This window comes from Myxocyprinus asiaticus, chromosome 42 (genome assembly GCF_019703515.2).
Source record: "Myxocyprinus asiaticus isolate MX2 ecotype Aquarium Trade chromosome 42, UBuf_Myxa_2, whole genome shotgun sequence".
NCBI lineage: Eukaryota > Metazoa > Chordata > Actinopteri > Cypriniformes > Catostomidae > Myxocyprinus > Myxocyprinus asiaticus.
In genome coordinates this window covers 27,934,103-27,946,118 of record NC_059385.1, presented here as the reverse complement: position 1 = coordinate 27,946,118, position 12,016 = coordinate 27,934,103, and the positions used below count along the sequence as shown (strand labels likewise).

The 12,016-nt window shown below is 38.1% G+C and overlaps 1 pseudogene; it reads left to right on the top strand.

Moving 5' to 3' along the window:
• LOC127432658 (spliceosome-associated protein CWC27 homolog) overlaps positions 1–12,016 on the top strand; it is a 76,061-nt pseudogene that overhangs the window by 28,481 nt on the left and 35,564 nt on the right.

Below are 12,016 nucleotides of genomic sequence, written 5' to 3'. Positions count from 1 at the left end.
CTTTGTAATTGTGCCTACCTGAATCAACATTGGATCGAGAGGTGCCTAAAGATTTCCACCCCCAGTGTTGTTTTAGTTGCAATTTTTACCACTTACTCTACGTATGTTTGGCCGCCACCATCACTGGATCCATTAAGTTTTCAACATTGTCATCAATATTTATTATGAAACTTTCAGTGATTCAATTATTCAGTCTCTTTTCTAAAAATGTAGGTAGACTGGGTATTTGAGTGAAAGGGAAACCTGGAAAACTAATATTCTTAACTATCCTCCTTGAAATGTGATATATCCATAGACTGCTTTAGCAATCTGTTTCAAGACCTTGAAGACGTTTGCCCTCTCCATGCTACACTGCCATTATACTGCTTGATTATAAAACTCTGAACCGTCCATGAAAATCCTAAAAGCAGTACTGAGGGAGATTCCAAGAATGGTATTTCCACTCTTGCAAAACGTGAGGAGCTACTCTGCGTCTGTTTTGGAAAAATGGATCAAAAGCACTTTCCCTGAATAGAGTACACTTTCGTGTCCCATTACTTGTTTTTTAGTGCATTAGAGGCACTTATTGGAGGTGAGGGGTTTGAGATGGGGTCTTAACCTACTGGACTGTATCCAGTTCAAATCAAAATTTTGACATAATTTGCTGAAGTAATTTTAATTTTATTGGACTATTTTTAATGTTGAAGTTGAAGTAATTTCAGCACCACTTGCACCACCAAACAGTATTGCAAAAATAAACATTGTTTTCAGACAGCTTTCCTGAATACTGCCCCATCTGTCATTGATCTATCAAACAGATAGATCAACGTGCCCCAAACTCACAGCATTGTTTGAGTCAATAGCTGGGTTTCCATTAGAGGTAGACCGATGAATAGGATTTACCGATTAATAGGTGCTGATAGTTGCTTTTTGGAACTATCATTTAATGAAAGAGCCAACATGGCTTCAGCTTCAATGTTCATTACTATTTTGGGTCAATTTCCCCAAAAGTAAAGATTTTGTTCTCATAAACACATGGGTTGGAAATGCTGCTTCATTTGCAAATAGTTTTTGAAAAAGTCAGATTTTTCACATTAATTAAATTCGTAACTTGGATTGAAACAAAACTAATGTTGATGTGTCTAGTAGTCAGGATGATCAAACAAACATCAATATTTTTAAAGCACCAAGAGTGTTTACAGTTTTCAATTAAATCAACCTACGATTGGCTTACTTATAGTTGTCTTTGTATAATATGCTGCTATAAAAGAAAGTATTTTATCATCAAAAAAAGTATTAATTTTAATTTTAACGAAAAAGAACGTTCCTTAAAATTCTGACACCCAAGGATTTACATAATTTGGCTACTTTCTATGATATGTCGGGAAGACAAATAATCTGATTCCAATTTTTAAACGAATTGTAGTGTTGACTGTATTCATCAAGCTCAACCATTTAACCCTGTTCCCAAAGTTATCATAAGAAAAATAATCAAACATTTAACAATTCTGGTGTAGATTTTTTAAGGCTGTCAATTCAATGCATTAATTTAGTGCAAAAAACAACAACAAAAAAAAACAATACTTTAAACAAATGAACACAATTAACCACCTTAATTTTCCTATTCATGGAGCAATTCAGGCTTGAAGTGTCACCTCCATGTTTTTGCTCAGTCACCAGGGGGCAGTAAGCACAACTTTACGGAGCAGAGTGCAGTCTCGAGATGTGTTTTTTTAAAGTTTTAAACTATATTTAACTCTTGTGCTGTTTGTTTTGTGCTAACACATTTTGTATTCCCGGTCAAAAATGACCAGCCCACTAAGATTGTTTATAAATCTCTCATATTGCATATATTATCACAAGATATTGCATTAGATGTTTATGTTTTTGTAATTATGACTCTTTTTCTACTCCTTTTTTTTTACATATTAATAATATATTAAAAATATACATAAAAAAGAATATTTTTTATTGATAGAATGATTCATTGAACTGAGCTTAAACCGGGCCAGTGGGAGGCACTTCACTGCCGAAAAAAAATAAAATAATAATAACTTAATAAATTAATAACCACTTGCTTGATCTGAGCAAAATAGGTATCATTTTAAAGCCTAGAATCTGGACTTTGCAATGCAAATAGCTGATCCTAACAATTATTAAAGAATGCTTTTTTAATAATGCTGACAAATTAAAACTGTTTTGTTCTCATCATTTGCAAATTTGTTATTACATTCAGAGTTGGTAAAAACATAAAGATAAGATAACCATGTGTTATATATCGTTTGTTTCACTCAGAGGCCAAACTGCAGTGAGTATAAGTGTATGAAATTCGTACTGACACACATAAATTATAATAAACAGAAGTGTCTTTTTGTCAAGTTTTTCCTTTTTACTTCCCGAAACATACATATAACATAAAGAATGACATACCGTAACTTAAAGCAGACTATCCTGATTCAAACGAGCCCAAACACAACATAATATGATAAGTAGATCTTGAAATTCCTTAAAGAGTGTACATGGAAAGACGATGCACAAGAGGGCACTCAACACACGATGTGTGTGTGTTGTAGGGCTTTACTGGTTGTTTAGATCAGTGTTACTATCAGAAATAATTAATAAATATTATTATATAATAATAATAATTACTTCCTTGTGCCACGAGGCTACACCTGAGAGCAGCGATGAGCTGCGTCTACGCACTGCGAGCAAAGTTGCTGGAAGCAAATCCCGGAAGCATCTCAGAGGTATTTCTACTCCTGATGACGTCATGGTTGAGGGGCGTTCTGTCGTGTGCCTCATCCAGTAGGAGCTGAGAGTTCGATTCTTTAGTGAGCAAGGCTTGATGGGATTTGTAGTCTGTTTTGGACTCCCTTTGTTTGATTTTGGCGTGGTTTTTATCAGTATAATTTATGACGGAGTGTGTGGTCAGGCTTCTACGACTGTTAGGCCTGCCTTTGTCTTCTATCTGAATACATGAGGCCCAACAGTGTGTGTGTGTGTGTGTGCAAACACCCATCTGCATATGTGCTCATCTAAAGGATTGGGATGCTCCTGAACACTTAATATTTCTGTAATTTGTAGTCTAATCCATTCATTTCCAGTGGCCGGTCACAACAACTGTAACAAAGTGAAATAAAACCAATAAAATGTCCGCCACAATAATGTAATGTCTTTAAATTATCAGAATTATTTTTATTATTATAATTATTTGGATTTTTTTGTATTATTATTATTTACTTAATTTGGGGGTCTTTTCCAGCAAATATTGATTTTTGATCAATTGCCATAAATTTTATTTAATTAATTAGCATATCATGTAACTAATTTGATAAAAAAAAACACAGATCAGTGTTTTAAACTGCATTTACACATGTCCTAAATTTTGGTTGCAAAAATGGCAAACCTCATTAAAGAAATCTAAAATAAAACAGCTCACATAAAATTGAGTTTTAGATCCTGAGGTTGAATATAAACATTCTCTTAAAGTTAAGCACCTCTCTTCAAATTTGCTGGGGGAAAAAAGAAAAAACAGTTTTTTGAGAGAGTTTTAGATGCTTTTTTTGCACCCTGTTCATGAAAGGTTCCAAAAGAGATCCACTTGAAGTCTTTGGACTGCAACAGCAGGCTGGTGGATGGGCAAGGGTTAAATGTTCAAGTCCTGATTCATGAGAAACATTGGTCCGTGGCCAGTCACTTTGTGTGCTTGCTTTATGAAAAGTAAATCATCCAAAGCTCCCTGGGTTTCACTTATTTGAATTGTCTAAATGAGCGACAATCGCTGGCTGGTCTGCAGAAACTTGATTGACGAAAAGTATTTCCTCCTCTCCTCAGATGTTAAATGTATGTGTCAGGTCTCGTCCAGCTCTTCATCACCAAACCCTCTTGTCTGATTTGTGAACTGACAGTCTCTTCCCCACTGGCAGCCGAAGAGGGTTTGTTGAATGGCTGTCATTGTGCTGGCAGAGGGAGGCTGTCTGTGCCCCCTGCCTGTTGAAGCCCGTGAGACAGTGGGCACACTTTGGCTCATCTTCAAAGTGCTCACTCATTAATAAACTCTTATCCCCTCCTTTTATTACAAGGACACTTTATCACCCTGTTCTTTTCTTTTTTTTGAGTTAACAAATACCTTTTATCTTGCTCTGTTGTCTAAAAGGGTCATATCGCACAGCTCTGCAATTTTTATACAGTTTGTCACACTTCAGCCGAATGCTGTTTATTAATAGCTCTGCTATTTCAGTCAAATTGCCTATTTTTATACATGTCGGGATCACATTTGCTTGGTCTGTTTACACAAATGACTTTCTGCAGCTGCTGTTTTATGTATTTTACCAAATTCATTCATTCATGGTACGAAAGCAGATATGAGTCCATACATTTTTGGCTATATGGCCCACATTTGACCTGTATATTGTATACTAGATCTATGCCTTGCCTACACAGAATTATTAATTCCTTTCCTCAGGATGCAGATTGAATTGGTCTATATCAGAAGCTTTGGCTCTGACACGTACTGCCCGGTATCAGCTTTTCAGCTGGGCGCCTTCTAGTGGCCCAGACAGGACATTAAGTATTTGGGTATTTTATTCCCAGCAAATTTGCGTGATTTAGTTAGAGTTAATTTTGATCCTTTAATAAAAAGGTTTTCGAATGACGTGGGCAGGTGGTCTTCATTACGTTTATCTATGTTTATGTTAATGTTATTAAAATGAATTGTATCCCAAAATTCAACTACCTGCTACAATCTCTCCATATAGATTTCCCCCTCTCTTATTTCAAGCAATTTGATAACATAGCGAAGTCCTTCATTTGGAATGGTAACCATCACAGATTACATTCCAGTAAATTACATAGGCTGATTGACAAAGGTGGTCTTGGCCTACCCAAGATTTTGTTTTATTATTATGCATTCGGTCTCAGACATTTGGCTCATTGGTCTCTTCCACCTGAGAGAGCCCCTCTCTGGTTTTGTACTGAACAGGAAGTTCTTGCCCCTATTTCGCCATTGCAAAACCTTTCAATCAAACTAACTGATGAAGTTAAGTTACACCCCATTATCTCGCATTTGGAATCGGTAAGGACAAATTTGTCCAGTGTTTAATTCGGACATTTATTTAAATGTTGCTTAGACCATATGGCTGAACCCAAAATTATGTATTAATAAGTCCCCTTTCTGCTGGACAAAGTGGATTGTGAGGGAGGTTAATAAACTCGGTGTTGAGGTCCTTTGAAAATATGGTTCAGCATTTTGGGATTCCCAGGTCTCAATTCTTTAGGTATTTTCAGCAGCACCACCTGCCCTGTACTATTTTTGGGAGTAGCATACACCCTCCTAAAGCGGCAGATACTTTGGGAGTGGTGATTACTGCTTTTGGAAAAGGTCATGAGGCATCAGTGTATTACTCACTGCTAATTCAGAGTCTGGGGACGGAGCTTCAACTTCTCGAGATTATGGGAGAAAGATTTAAACTTGATATTGGAGGAGGGAGTGTGGGCTAGGATTCTAAAAAAACATTAAGTCTACATCTAGAGATGCAATTTAAGATTTTACATCGATTCTATTGAACCCCCTCTAGATTGTATAGGCTTGGTCTTAAAGACACGCCCACCTGCTTGCGAAGCCAATCAGAAGATGGGGACACACCCATGTTTTTTGGTGGTGTGTTAAGATCCAAGAATTTTGGTTGAGGGTTCAGAGATTTATGTGTGACGTATTGGACACTCAAATTTCATTTTACCTCTAATTCTGTATTTTAGGCGATGGGGCAGTCCTTAATATAGGAGATAAATACATAACAAATTGGGTCCAAGCCAGTGTTATGATCGGCAGACAGGTCATTCTTAGGAGATGGAAGTCAGCTGGAGTGCCCCCTTTCAAGAGTGGCAGACAGAGATGGGCAGTTTAGCGCCATTTGAAGAAATGTCATATAGAAGGCTAGGCAACATGGATTTATTTAATAAAAAATGGGGCAGCTATTTAGCTTTTTTTAAAAGGCTCTCGGGGAGGGGCAGTGGAGGGAGATTTGTAGTTTTAAATATATGATATATATATATATATATATATATATTCTTAATTGTTTCCTCTTGTCTGTTTAAATTTATTTATTGATTTTTTTATTTTTTTTATGTGTGTAAACTTTCATTTCGTGTTGGACCACTGGATGTTTGTAATGTGAGGGGGAGGGGGGATGTTCAGGGGGAGGGACATATAATTTGATTCTATGTGTGTATGTTCTGTTTCTTCAATCCTGTTTTTTTAATCAATAAAATGTTAACATCCAAAAAACAAAAAAAAAAAAAAAAAAAATCAATTGATGAGAATATTTATCAAAGTATACCACAATCAAGTTCTCTTTGAATACAAACAAGACTTTATTTCTAATCTACAACATACAAACTAAACTAACACACACAGTCAAACAGGTTGGTGACTAAATTAACTGTAACAGAAGGTGAATGGAAATTATCTGTACAGAGAAAATTGAACTTTACGGACTCTATAGGCATGCTCTGAACCATCGATACTTCATTTAGTATACCTTGATTTGCAGTCGGGTTACCCAAAGTATTTGAATAAAATACCAGCACTTTCTAGCAAAATTCTGGAGGTGTACTTGCGTTTTGTTGTATTTCTTTGTGTTGCTTTTGTTCTTTGGCTGGGTCATAGAAAGTTCTGGTTGTTCCGTTGATGTTTTGGACCTCTGTTAAGATCGTGGACTGTAGTGCGGTACTGGAATGATCAGGTGGGGCTTTGAAGCAAGGCCTCCCGCAATGGAGACTCGTGACTCATGTGTGAGTCGTAGTGCAGAGAAGAGAACTCTTTTCGGAACTTTGCGTTCCGAGCTTTCCTGAACTCTACATTGTGTGGAACCTGGGCAGAGGGGCACCGAAGTAGTGGTCGATCCTAGGATGCTTGAACTCTCTAAAACAATATGCTGACTCTCCCAGTGACATGTTGCAACTCGTGTCATAGTCCAAGTCTTCTGAAGACATTTGATTGACCAATCACTTTCATTGTATGGAAAAAAAGATGCAAGGAAAGTGAATGGAAACTGAGGCTAACAGTCTCTCTAACATCTCCTTTTTGTTCCACAAAAGAGAGTCATACAGGTTTGGAACAGCATGAGAGTGAGTAAATGATGACAGAATTTTTATTTTTGGGTGAACTATACCCTTAATATTTAAGTTCCAAACACTGTCTGTTACACTTTGCTGATTAGACAACATATATGGTGGACTCCACCTGAGGAACAAAAGGATATTCAGAGGAATTTGTTGAGCCCTGAGGTGTAAATTAGCAGATGTTCTTCTCTCCCTTTGCATTTTTCTCTGCTTTCTCTACTCTTACTGGCAATCTGGTTGAGGGGCCCATTGTGTTGCTGTTACCTAGGATATGCCTCTCTTGTTTGGTAAATGGTAGCGTGTCAAGGCAAGCAAAATTATCACTTAGTTGGAGGTATTTCCCCATATGGCATGCTTGTTTCCGACCAAAGATCAATGTGTACCTCTAACAGTTAACTTGTCACCCTTTTGGAATCTTTACATCTTGCTGAAATGTTTCTTTGTTTATTCAAACACAATAGGTGTTCTCAAAGGAATATCTCTCCATTATTCACCCTTATGTCATTCCAAACCTGTATGACTTACTCTCTAATGCAGAACACAAAAGGAGAAATTAATACATATCGCAGTCTGTCTTTTCAATACAATGGTAGTGGATAGTGCCTCAATTTTAAGCTAAAAAATTGACACAAAATTATCATAAAATATTCCATGCAACTTATGCGTCATAGTCCAAGTCTTCTGAAGGCATGCGATAGGTTTTGGTATGAAACTGCCCGAAATGCATGTCATATTTCAGTGAATATCAAGTTATCACATGAACATGCAAGCCTCTGCGTACAAGCTTCTCATATATTGCTCATGAATACGCAATGGATTTTCAGTGCAAATTACTTATTTTGTGTTGTTTCTCACCAAAACCTCAGAAGCTCTCAAAAGACTTTTTTAAAGTGAGACAATATCCACTGCTATTGTATTGAACCATGAACCATGATATTCATAAAAATATCTCTTTTGTAATCTACAAAGAAGTTTTGGAATTACATGAGAGTGAGAAAATAATGACTGTTTAAATTTTTGGGTGAAATATTCCTTTAAAGGTACTATGTAAAAAGTATCTGTTACTGATTCTTGCCTGTCCTTGTCACTGTGCCAAAGTGTGTAATTTCAAGTATTTTTTTTGTTGTTGATTGGAGTATTTGATGAATCTGAACCTGAACCAACTAAGATGACCTGACCTGCACACTAACTCTTACTTTAATTGTCCTTATATAAACTAAAAAAGCATGTTTACAAAATGAGAATGTCAGCTTTAATCAAGAAGACAGTGGGCTCTGTAATCACCCTCTTCCCAAGATCTCCAGCAGTGTGGACAAACATAATCACATGGGAATTTGGCATGATATTTTTGCATTGGCTCAAATGTGTTTTTCTTTGTGGTGCAACCTCCACTGATGGTTAGGTTTAGAGTTTGGGGGACAGCTTATTAAATATGCAGTCCTCTTCACTGTATTACAGCCTGTACAGCTGTAAAAACTTGCTTCACAACTTGCTTTTGGCACCCCTCTGTGAACAGTACACCTGGAAAATGGAGCTCACACATGCCCATTTGCCCAACAACACTTACCTCTTTAACCACTGGGGGCAGTGTTTCAAATTTTGCACTTACTAGTCTGCTACTCGATTTGTTTTGCCACTAGTTGATACATTTTTTCAACCAGTCGTGGATCAAATGACTTCAGTTAATCTTGAACAACTAGTAAAAATAAGAGAGCCCTACTGAGACTCTTGGAAACAAGAAGTGTGTCAGCGGAGACGAGCAGATGGATGGAACAAAGGCAATCATTGTTGTGCTCTTGAATGGCCCATGTATTTCTGGGCTGGAGCTTTGCAAGGCTCTGCAGCTTACCTGTGCTTTGTACCCATGGAATAACCTGGCATCAAAACATAGCTGTCAGCGCCTATGAAAATATTATTATACCCCAATATAGAAGATGCTGTCTTGGAGTTGGCAGAGAAGACTTAATCATGTCAAAGGCAACAGTGGGTGCAGGCACTGTTTGCACGTGGAGGCAACTTCCTCCCATCTCCTTACGGACTCAAGCCTGGCAGTTTATCTAGACCTCAAAACTTGGGTGTGTGTGTCTCCCTCAGCCTACCCTTTATCAGTTGTCCTGTGAGATCTGCTGTCTGTGTGACAACTGTCCACTTCGATGGTGAGTTTTCTCACACTTCCGTGTTTTGGAATGTGGAAGTAAACGATTGCAGGGTAAACCTTGATAGCGGTGAATGGGAGACCATGACCTATATAGTTTTTGCTTACCCATTTGCTCCAACATTAAACCTTTTTTTTATTATTTCTTAAAAGCGATGAATTACGACCATCAGAAAAGAGAAGATGGTAAATGTTCTGTAACTCTCTCAGCAGCTGTGTTAGAAACTAGGGATGTGCATGGGTACAGTTTGTGACGAGGAGGAGGCATGGCCGGTGCTGAATCAGCTGATCAGCCGATCAGCCGGAGATGCCAGTTCAAGAGAGAGAGACGCGCTTGTTTTATGTTTTTTGTTTTTCCCCTTTTCTTCCCAATTTGCAATGCCCAATACCCAATGCGCTTTAAGTCCTCATCGTAGCATAGTGACTTGCCTCAATCTGGGTGGCGGAGGACGAATCTCAGTTGCCTCCGCGCCTGAGACCGTCAATACGCGCATCTTATCACGTGGCTTGTTGAGCGCGTTACCGTGGAGATGTAATGCGTGTAGAGGCTTCACGCTATTCTCCGTGGCATCCACGCACAACTCACCAAGCGCCCTACCGAGAGCGAGAACCACACATTGTAGCGACCACGAGGAGGTTACCCCAAGTGAATTTACCCTCCCTAGCAACTGGGCCAATTTGGTTGCTTAGGAGACCTGGCTGGAGTCACTCAGCACGCCCTGGATTCGAGCTCGTGACTCCAGGGGTGGTAATCAGCATCTTTATTCGCTGAGCTACCCAGGCCCCCCATGTTTGTTTTATGTTAAGTTTTACATTAAAAGTTGCGTTGACTGTTCTGCCGGTTCCCGCCTCCTCCTTGCCCATCCTTTAACTGTTACAGTGGTGCCGAAACCCGGGAGGGAGGAGGGATGTGCTGTCGCAGAATCCTCGCTGCTGCCGTCAGCCAGGGGAGCAGCCGTGGCCGTCTGCCTGGGGATGGAGGGGCCGCTGCCGGCCGCCAAGAGCCGGAGGAACCGCGGCTATCTGCCTTTAACTGTTACACAGTTTTTAACATTCGGATAACCGCTAGGTTTCACGAATGGTTAATCGTTTTTTCGTTGGGACGTGGGATTAAAGAATGTTTATTGCAAAGAAAATTTCCTCAAACACTACTCAAAATAGCAGCAAATTAAGTCCAGAGTGAGCTATAAGCCTAAGTAGTGCAAAACATAGATCTTCAAATTATAAAATCTCACATTTAAGTCAAACAAAAATAATAAAATTGTCACTATGTAAATGCACTCTGCCATATACATGTATATATATGCACAGTTCTTCTAAAGGCAAACAATTGGTTTTGCTAAGAACCCGAAATGATTGCCGAAGTCATTGCCCATTCATGAAAGCTTTAGAGGGAAGCTCGTTCACAGTTTTGCAGCTCTAAACAAAGCAAGTCCTCGCATTGACAAACGAGCCAACAAGCATCGCCACCTGCGGGTTTTAAAATGCAGCCTTTCACTTTTCAACCCAGATCTGATAGTATAAATGAACGTACCCTAGTTTTAAGCATTCTTGGGTGCAGTACCTTGATGTATGTAAGTTGAAGAGCACTGATTAAGTCCACAGTCATGCTCAAGGTCAGAATGAGGCCTCACTGCTGGAGTTCAGTGGGATTGAGCTGTACTGGTTCAGCCACAACATCTCCGCTTGAGGTGCCAGAACCCTGGCCTGTTCGGAAATCTTGCTGAACTTTTCATCTAACAGGCGCCACACGATTTATTAGAGAATTTTATACTTCTAATGCACATATATGTTCCTGACACATATTGGAAGGCTGTGCCTAAGATAATTGTTGGTTTTAATCCTGTTTTATGTGAACACACAATCGCATTGTAAATTGTGAAATGAGAATCTTAATTGGTTGGAAAACCCAAAGCTGTGGAGATGTGTGCAGCTCTGGGTTATGTTCGCTTAAAGAAATTATTGCCGAAAGAAAGCAATAATTAGTGCAACATTCATTTATTTTATTGATTTTTCAAACTTTTAAATCATACATTGGGGTCGAACATTCTGATTTAATACTGCTTTTAAAATTACAAACTATATTATCAGCATAACAATTTGAGGGAAAAGTTTAATTGAAAAATTAACATGAATTTCTTAGATTACTTTTGCTTTAATGACAGCATGCACTCGAGTTGGAATGGAATGAAACGCAAAACCTGATGATGATGTCCAGCATGATTGAGAATATTCCAAAGAGCATCCTGTGTACTTTAATAAAGCATGAAATCTGACCTTCTGCAGTTAACAGCACTTAAAATGGTCAATTTCACAAATTTAGCAGCATCTTAAATATGCTTTTTACGTCATAAAGTTTCTTTGTTTTACATTTTTCAAAATCTATAATTTTTTAAAGTGTATTTCCAGGTTTTAATACAATTTTGAACCCCAGAATTCCAGTGTGGTCTCAGACATTAGGACTCCACTGTATATGACCAAAATGGTTCAGACAAATGAGAAATTGGCACCAGTGGGTTATTGTTAATTGTATTTGTTTTGTGATATTGCATTGCAAAGTTGAGTATTTAATCACATGCATTAAATGTTTTACCTAAATTTGAAATTGTACTTTTAAAAATGGTCAAATAAAGATTTGAAATTGAAACATTTGGTCCATTGAGTACATTGAAAATAGTGTTGGTTATTTTCATGTAAATTTCATATTATGACAGTAAACCACTTTTATCATAATCTGAATGATTCATCTCAGATAGCAGG